Below are 9,738 nucleotides of genomic sequence, written 5' to 3' on the forward strand. Positions count from 1 at the left end.
CCTTTACTCTACATTAAACACCACAATTTCCATTTCACGACTCATTTACAATCAAATGCATTCTAAACGACCCTCGTATCATTCAGCAAAAGCGCATATATCATCCGCAGCTTATATCTGCTCAAGGTAGAACCCAAAATAATGAGATCTATAACATATATTTCATACTTTCGGTTCACAGACAGACGGCACAAATCATTTATACGCTCCGGCTCGCACTCTAAATCAGAGGATGCTGTTAAATGATCCAGTAGAAGTACATATATCAATGCAAAATTAATTATCTTACCTGCAGATATAAAATTCTCTGGTATTGGATTGTGGTTTCTTTCACATGGATGCATTGCAATTTAAATCAATTGATTACTTTGAAAAAATACAGTTGTTTTTTGATATTTGTTTTAATGCGTTCAATGCTTACTAAGAATACAGTGCGATTAATGTCATGTTAATGTGCTTTACCAAGCATGGCTATGTTTGTTCTGGTAATAAATCATTAATCTGCATTATGCAGTTCAACGGCGTGAAAGAGCAAACCATCAGGACGGTCAAATGCAAACGCAGCCTGATCAGATGCGTCATTATTTTCTGATGGTTACGCACTGGTTTGTGATATTGACAGTGTTTCAGATGTTCAGTGATGGTGAAAGCACAGATTTGTGGAGAGGTGGCGCTCGTCGAGATAATCAGACTTGCACGCTTGCTGATTTTCAGACAAATTAAATGTCAGGGGAAACGCGACTCGCTCGAGCACTTTGAAAAGCTGCGACTATCATAAATTATTAAGGCCTCCTTTACTTTTTCCCAGCCTCTGAGATCCGTCATAGCGAAGCTGAAGTCTCCCAACTTTGTTCCCGAGTGAGGAATTAACAGACTTCAGCATCTGATGGGATTTCAGACACGCCACAGAAGCCAAACCTCAGCAATCCGGGCACGTAGTTTATAGGTGACACGCTTTTCCTCGCTTTGAATGATATCTAATGGCGTACTATAGGGGCAAAATTGCATGTCATGGTGAGACAGGAATGAGAAGTGAGAAACAGATCCAGAGGAAAGGAGAATAATCAGTAAAACAAAATAAAATTAACAAAAATAAAGAACAATAAAATAAAACAACAAACTAAATTAAAAAGTATATAACATGTCAAAATAATTTAAATAAAAATAAAAATAAAAACACAAAATAAAACAATAAAAATAAAATAAAATAAAACTGAAAAAAAAGACAAAAACATTAAAATGAAATGACATGAAGATGATGATAAACAATAGAGATAGAATAAAAGGTAAATAACAAAATACATATCATTAAAATAATAAACCAGAATAAAAACAAATAACATAAAATAAAGTAATTAACACAAATAAAATAATAAAATTGATAACAAAATAAAGTAGAAAATAATTAAATTAAATAAAGTAACAACAGAATAAAATAAAGAACAAAATAAACAACAACAATAATAAAGAAAACTGAATAAAGTAAATAAAGCAAAATGGAAAAAATGGAATAAAAACGATCAAATAGAATAAAATGTAAATATCATGAAATACAGTTAAAAAACTAAAATAAAAATAAATAAAAAATTAAAAACAAGAAATAAATAACAAATAAAATAATAATATCAATAACAAAATAAAATTTAAATCAACTAAAATAACAACGATAAAATAAAGGAATCAAAAAAATAACGTAACACTGAATAAATTGAAATATTAACAAAAATAAGATAATAAAATTAATAACAATAAAACAGAGAATAACTAAATTAAAGTAACAACAACATTAAATAAAGAACAAAGATAAACAGCAAAATAGATTAAAATATAAAAGGAATAAAAAGTAAATAAAACAAATAAAATATAGAATAATAATAAATTAATAATAAAAATAGTAAAATTAATAACAAAATAAAATAGAAATCTAAATGAAATGAAGTTACAATAGAATAAATAAAGAAAGTGAAGCAACAATAAAATAGAATAAAATAAACAAAAGAGAAAAAAGTAAATAAAATAAATAAAAATATAAAATATAGAATGACAAAATAGAATAATATTTAAATGACATGAAATAAAGTAAAAAAAAATCAACAAAAACAAAATAATAAATTAATAACAGAATAAAATAGAAAACAATTAAAATAAAATAAAGTAATTAAATAAATAGAATAGAACAAAATAAAATAAAATAGAATAGAATAAAATTAAATATGAACAAAAATAAAATAATAAAATTAACAAAATAAAATAGAAAACAACTAAATTAAATAAATTAACAACAGAATAAAATAAAGCACAAAAAAGGCAAAAGTAAAATAAAATAATCTAAACAAAACAGAATAATAAAGTTAATAAAACAAAATAAAATACAATAAATTGTAAATAACATGAAATATTTTTTAAAAAATAGCGTAGAATAAAATTAAAAAGTAAAATAAACAGTAAATAAGTAACAAAAAATAAAACATAATAAAATGGGGAAAAAAAAGCAAAATAACCTTAAAAAGAAATCAAATAACAACATGAAGACATAATAAAAACTAAATAACAAAATACAATTAATAATAAAATAGGATAAATTAATAAAAAAGTAAAATAACACAATACAATAGAACAGAATAGAATAACAAAATAACATTAAAATAAAATAAGCGGCCAAATTCGAGCATTAAATTCCCAGGTGTTTTGTAGTTTGACAGCCTAGGGCACTAGACTTGTAATTTTAAGTTAATTGTAAACCTTCCAACATCGTTACCTTTTGCAAGGTATAATTAAAAAGCATTAATTTAGATGCCAATTAACACTTCAACACATTATTTGTCTTATTAGTGTTTTAAAGTAACAACATGTGCATTAAAATCACCACTGCATGATCCACTGGCTGATGTAAAATGCCACAAACTGCAGAACTGAACTGGTCCACAGTCAGATTAAAATATCTTGCATTCATTTTCACCCAGTAAATCTGCATGCTTAGCTAGCGCTCAGAAGTGTGTTAACTAGATCTTCCTGACAGCAATAATGAGTCTATCGTGACCCCATTCATCGCCATTATTAACAGGTCAATACCGGACTCAATATCCCATTATAAACGCCATTGTAATGCGGCGCCGAGCCACCGGCCGGCCTCGACCATTTGTATCTAGTCACATTACAGCCGTTTCAGTTCTGTCAGAAACAACATTAGTCTCGGCTGGATCCTGCTCATCTCTGTTTGGAGGGCTAAACAGGCCCTAATGAATTTTTTCGCCCAAATTTTCATTTTGAGTCAGAAAAGTTAAAATGAACAAATGGAAGTACTGCAAAATAAAGCCATCTGAGTTTCTGTCCAAACCAGCTGTGACTGTGACAAGCGATGAACGACAGGACGTTTCGAGCAGCTGTTGTGAAATCTCATTGGTCTAAAATCCTGCTCTGCACGTTAATTATCAAGTGCTCTCTGATTGGTTGCAAATGTGTCACATATGACTTATTGAACATATTAAACCTTATTGCATCACTGCTGTTGAGTTGAGTCCTGTCCCATATGATGTAGGCTGCTATACATTGTGCACTTACTCTTCTTACTGCCATCTAGTGTATGAAATGTAAAAGTACATCATAAAATTAAATAAAACAAAATAAAAAATGACAAAAAAACAAAAATACTAAAAATTAAATATCATGAAGATGATAAACACAATAGAAATAGAATAAAAGGTATATAAAATACAATAAAATAAAAAAGAATACAAGCAAATAACAAAAATAACAGTAAAATAGAATAAAATAAAATAACAAAAATAAAATAATACAATTAAGAACAAAATAAACTAGAAAAAAGCTAAAATAAAATGAAGTAATAATAGAATAAAATTAATAACAAAATAAAATAGAAAATAATTAAATTAAATAAATTAGCAGCAGAATAAAATAAAGAACAAAAATAACCAACAATACAATAGAATAAAATAAATAAAACAGAATAAAAAGTAAATAAAACAAAATAAATAAACAATAAAATAGAATTACAAAATAATAAAATAAAATGTAAATAACATGAAATAAAGTAAAAAAAAAAATACTAAAATAAAAATAAATACAAAATAAAATAAAACAAATTTAGAAATTTAGGGAAATTTAGTTTCAAAGGTAATCACACTACAGTGCATCATACTATGCTTTTAAGTTTAAATTAAATGTTTATGTAGTTTTTATTAATTTTAATTGTTCTTCTTTAGTTTTAGTTGTTTTAGTATGTTAAATTAAACTAAATTAAAATGAGAAATGATGAAATATAGTTGAAATAAAAATAGATTAAAGTAAATAAATAGAATTTTTATATTTGGGGTTTTAGTTATTTTAGTACATAAAGTTAAACTAAATTAATATGAGAAACAATGAAATAAAACTGAAATAAAAAAGATTAAAGGAAATAATAACAAAATAAAAGATACATGACATTAAAATAAAACAAGATAAAATAAAGAAAATTACAAATAAAGCTGTGGCAAAAATAAATTAAATAAGATAAATAGTGAAACTAACTAAATAATAAATTAAAACAAGAAGTAAATAACAGAATAAGAAAATTACATATATAAATATAAAAATAAATAGAAAATAATAAAATAATATTAAAATATTTTTATTTTGGTTTTAGCTATTTTAGTACATCAAATTAAACAAAATTAAATTGAGAATGGATGAAATATAGCTGAAATGACAAAGATTAAAGTAAATAAATAGAAAAAATAAAATAAAAAATAAATAACATTAAAATAAAACAACAAAGATATAGTATAAAAAATAAATAATACCGTGACTAAAAACAAATTAAAATAAAATGTAATAAAATAAGATAAAAAAAATTTAAAATAACAAAAATAGTGAAAACTAAATAAAAAAATAAAAACAAATCAAAAATAATAAAATAAACTAATGGAATAAAAGGGAAATAACAGGAAAAATATAAATATAAAAATAAAAAATAATTGGAAAATATAAAAATATTATTTATTTCGGTTTTAGTTATTTTAGTACATCAAGTGCCTAATATGAGAAATGTGGCTTTGGCAAATACTGTTTTTTTTTTTTTTTTTTTTTCCAAATGTTTTTACATTTCATTTAGTTTTTACTTTATATCATGTTTTTTTTTTTTTTTAAGTAAACACATGTATATTTGTTTATTTTAATTATTATTATTATTATTATTATTATTATTATTATTATTTAATATTAAAGCAGCAAACTAAACTAGAGAATAATGTTGAGTAACTGGTATTTCAGACCTAATAGCACAAGTTATTTGGTTTAACTTTAGCATGAAAATCATTGCAAAAAAAGAAAGCAGCATATCAGTGAACACAAAATTAGCTGTGATGCAAACAATGAAAAGTTCCAGTGAACAAGAATGAAGTCAAAAACATAAAACTAAAAAACGACATTACTTGTCTGAAGAAATGTTAACTGTGATTTCTTTAAGAAATAATATATTTATGAGTCTTTTACTACATTGCAGTTGTCGTGTTTTATAAAGGCGATAAGTAAGAGCAGCTTATTGCTTTTTTAGCTTTATTAAGCTTTGTAGTGTTGGAGAGACAAATGCTGGTTCTGAATGAAGCTCTTGTCTGTTTGTCTGCAGATTGAGACGCGTTTGATCTGCCGGCGTGGCAATTAGCCGAGGATGAAGCACCTGAGAGCTGAGAGCAGCAGAGACTGGAGTTAATGGGACGAGATGAACGGAGTCGCCGCGGGACGCGCTCGCTTCTGCTGCCCGAGCATCAGTCACACACACAAACACACACCGCATGGAGAACACGTGCCGTCTGCTCTCGACGGCGCAGGTGATTTTTACGTGGTCTTGTTGACATTTTAATGCTGATTAATTAGTAATTGACTTGCACAAACCACTAGCTGTCAAAATTGACCATCAAACTCAACTATGTTGGAGTCAGCATTCATTTAGTGTCATTGATATACTATTTTCATAGTCTTAAATGTCTTAAATGGTACAAGAAAGTTTTAATTTTGATTTCAAGAGGTCTTAAATTTGGGAACGGAAAGAAAAGATTTGCGATATGGTTTAATGTGATGATTAAACTTCAAAAAGTTATTTTTTCATTAAATAAACGAGTGCTGCACCTGTCAAAGTTGAGTGTTGTGGTGCTTTGGGGAAACCGCTATATTTCTGCCTTGACAAAAGCGCCACCTGCTGGCAGAAGATGAATTAGCATTTTTAATAAGCCTGTCTGCTGTTTTTCAGACCATTGGAAAATCAACCCATGTTTTTACGCTGCAAACATGCAGATTTGTAAATGTGAACTGGTGGATTGACGAGAAGATGCATTATAAAAGTCTAAACAATTAAGACAATAAAATATTTTATATAGTATTTAATTTATAATTGATTGATAAAAGTTGTTTATATAATATAATAGATACTTTTGACTCCATTTTTGTAAAAATGGTTTAAAGGCTGAAATGTGAATTTAATCGTTTTGTAAAACATTTTGTTTTTGTGAAAACCTATATCTAAACTGTAAATCATGCTTTTTACAGTCATTTTACAGTTTAATATGTTAAAGGAGAAGTCCACTTCCAGAACAACAATTTACAAATAATTTATTCACCCTCTTGTCATCCAAGATGTTCATATCTTTCTGTCTTCAGTCGTAAAGAAATTATGGTTTTTGAGGAAAACATTTCAGGATTTTTCTTTATATAATGGACTTGATTGGTGCCCCGATTTTGAACTTCCAAAATGTAGTTTAAATGCAGCTTCAAAGGCTCTAAACGATCCCAGCTGAGGAAGAAGGGTTTTATCTAGTTAAACGATTGCTCATTATTTTCAAAAAGTAAAAATTTGTATACTTTTTAAGCTCAAAAGCTTGTGTAGCACAGGCTCTGGGATGCGCGTTCTTGAACGATTTCTTCATTTTGAACGGATCTTTAATGTGACTCGGGAAGAACGAGTCGTCTCGGGGAGTGATTCGTTCAGTCGCGCATGTGCAACATCCTATTAGGTTCTGTACTGGAATTAGTTCACCTGTTTTGAGTCTTCGGGTTTTTCGAGTGGTTCGTTCATCTTATGGGGCTGTCACGTGATGAACAAATGACTCAAACCCAAAAACTTGTCAGATAAGAGGTGAGCTGAGCTAATCATAGACTAAAGACCCAGGTAAACAATCTTTTCTGTTTCTTATAGCATTATAGTTTTGTCTTGTTTGTAGTGTGATCAACGTTTGTGTAAGCAGTAGATGTGTTAGGGAAGTAACATGTAACATTTTAATTATATTTTGCTAAAATGAACGAAATGACTCAAAAAAAGATTTGTTCATTTTGCTGAAAGAGACTCAAAGGTCCGAGACGGTAAAATGATCCGAACTTCCCATCACTACTATGAATCACGTCTAAGTTCATCATCTGTGTACTCCGGCTCAAAAAGGAAGAGTATGGCAAAAAACGCCATCTTATTTTTTCCTACAACTTCAGAATTGTTTGACATTGTTGTACCTTTTTGTTTGCAAACAGCGTTTGACTTGCACTTTTTTAGTCTTTGCACGTTTGGTTTGTAAACACTGGGTCTGTGGTTTCGCCTACATTCGGCGTGACCTTTTGCGCATCCCAGAGCCTGTGCTACACGAGCTTTTGTGCTTAAAAAGTATACCATTTTTTTTTCCCCGAAAACAATGACCGATCGTTTCGCTAGATAAGACCCTTCTTCCTTGTCTGGGATCGTTTAGAGCCTTTGAAGCTGCATTTAAACTACATTTTGGAAGTTCAAAATCAGGGCACCAGTGAAGTCCATAATATGAAGAAAAAACCTGAAATGTTTTCCTCAAAAAACGTAATTTCTTTACGACTGAAGACAAAAGACATGAACATCTTGAATGACAAGGGGGTGAGTAAATTATTTGTGAATTTTTATTCGGGAAGTGGACTTCTCCTTTAACATTGCTCTACACTGCTCATATGGTATTAGTTTAATTTGTTTAGGTCTTAAAAAAGGTTTCATGTAATGAAATTTTAAAATTTAATTTTCATTGTATACTTTAATAATTTGTAATAATTTCTGAATTATGTTATACCTTATTATTTCATAATTTATTTCAGACCTTAAAAATTATGGCTTAGTATGTCATAATTTCAACTTCATATTTCAATTTAGTCATAATTATAAGTTTTTAAATCGTATTTATGACTTAGTATGTCATAGCTTTGACTTTTTAATCTCATAATTTCAATTTCATAGTTTTTCAATTTCAATTTAGGTTTGTTAATCCCAGTGTTGACTTTTTGTCAGTTTTTTATTAAATAATTTACTTTTTATGTTATAATTGACTTATGTAAAAATATTGACTTCTGTCTTTTATAATGATGACTTTTAATGTCATAAACTTGACAAACATTTTGACTTTTTTCCACTTATTCTGACTTATTTCATAATTATGACACTTTATGACGTTTCGACTGTATCTAATTTTAATTTAGTCATAATTGTATGTTTTTATATCATATTTATGACTTGGTATGTCATAACTTTGACTTTTTAATCTCATAATTTAAACATTTTAATTTAGGTTTATTACCATCACTGTTTTGATTTTTTTTTTTTTTTTTTTGTCGAAATATCGTAATGTTATCAAATAATTTAGACTTTTTATATCATAATTGATGTCATAATATTGACTATTTATCTCATAATTATGACTTTTAATGCCATAAAAGTTCGACCTTTACATCTTAATTTTGACTTTTTTTCCCTCATAATTCTGATTTATTTTATAATTGACATTTTATGGCATAATTTCTTAATTTCTGTGTTTCTCAGTTATGACTTAGTGTCCTAATTTTGACATAAATGACACAATTTTGACTTTCTGATCTTGTAATATCGACTTTTTTTTTACTTATTTTTTACTTTTTATGTAATATTTTTTACTTTTTATCTATCTGTCTGTCTATCTATCTATCTATACACACACACACACAGTATAGATATATTTCTTTAATGAAAAAGATGGCCTCGGCAACTAGCTGAAATAAGATAAGTTTATGTTTGTAGTGTTTTATTTTATTTCAGTTATTGATCATTTTATTTCAAGTATCACTTTTTTAATGGTTTTAGTTAGAGATAATAACCCTGGGAGTCGGGACTGGAGCCATATATAGATTGCAGATTATTTACATGTTTATGCTCATAAATATGTAATGAGGTAATGTGTGATGGTGTCATATTTCAGAGGCGCTTTGATGGATGCATGTGATCGTTCTGCATCAGAGACAAGCGTATTTCAGCATGTCGGGCCTCAGGGCGTCATTATGACCCTCGTTTGATGAGAAACGTGTCCGTCTGTGGATGTTTAACAGCACACATCAAGAGACTCATCACAAGGCAAGTTTATTACAGTCCTTTTTACATTACACACTGAAAATGAGCATGTGTTTTCATTGTAAAGACCCAGCATGCTTTGCAGTGGGGCTCAGATTTATGAGTTTGATCTGATTGCTCACTTGGAGTATAGAAGTGTGTGAAACGGGTTTAGTTGGGTATTTATAATTGGTTGTACAGTTACAGTTCACTGTAATGTTGTATGTTAGGTATATGTGTCACCATTGTTAGCAGTGATATTTTAGTTATTATTTATATACTATGAAAGTACTTATTAACATTTTGAATTATCATTTATTTTAATATTTTCCATAAATGTTTAGCTTAGTAAATTTCGTGCATTTGTAATTTAAAAAAAAAAA

The 9,738-nt window shown here is 28.2% G+C and overlaps 1 long non-coding RNA gene across 1 annotated transcript; it reads left to right on the forward strand.

Annotated features, from left to right (window-relative positions):
* Nucleotides 1–811: 811 nt before the first annotated feature.
* Nucleotides 812–9,365, forward strand: LOC127154395 (uncharacterized). The gene is made up of 3 exons (XR_007825481.1): nucleotides 812–946; nucleotides 5,627–5,828; nucleotides 9,228–9,365. It is a non-coding gene; the product is annotated as an uncharacterized LOC127154395 (long non-coding RNA).
* Nucleotides 9,366–9,738: the final 373 nt, after the last annotated feature.

The sequence above is a fragment of the Labeo rohita genome, chromosome 23, assembly GCF_022985175.1.
Source record: "Labeo rohita strain BAU-BD-2019 chromosome 23, IGBB_LRoh.1.0, whole genome shotgun sequence".
NCBI lineage: Eukaryota > Metazoa > Chordata > Actinopteri > Cypriniformes > Cyprinidae > Labeo > Labeo rohita.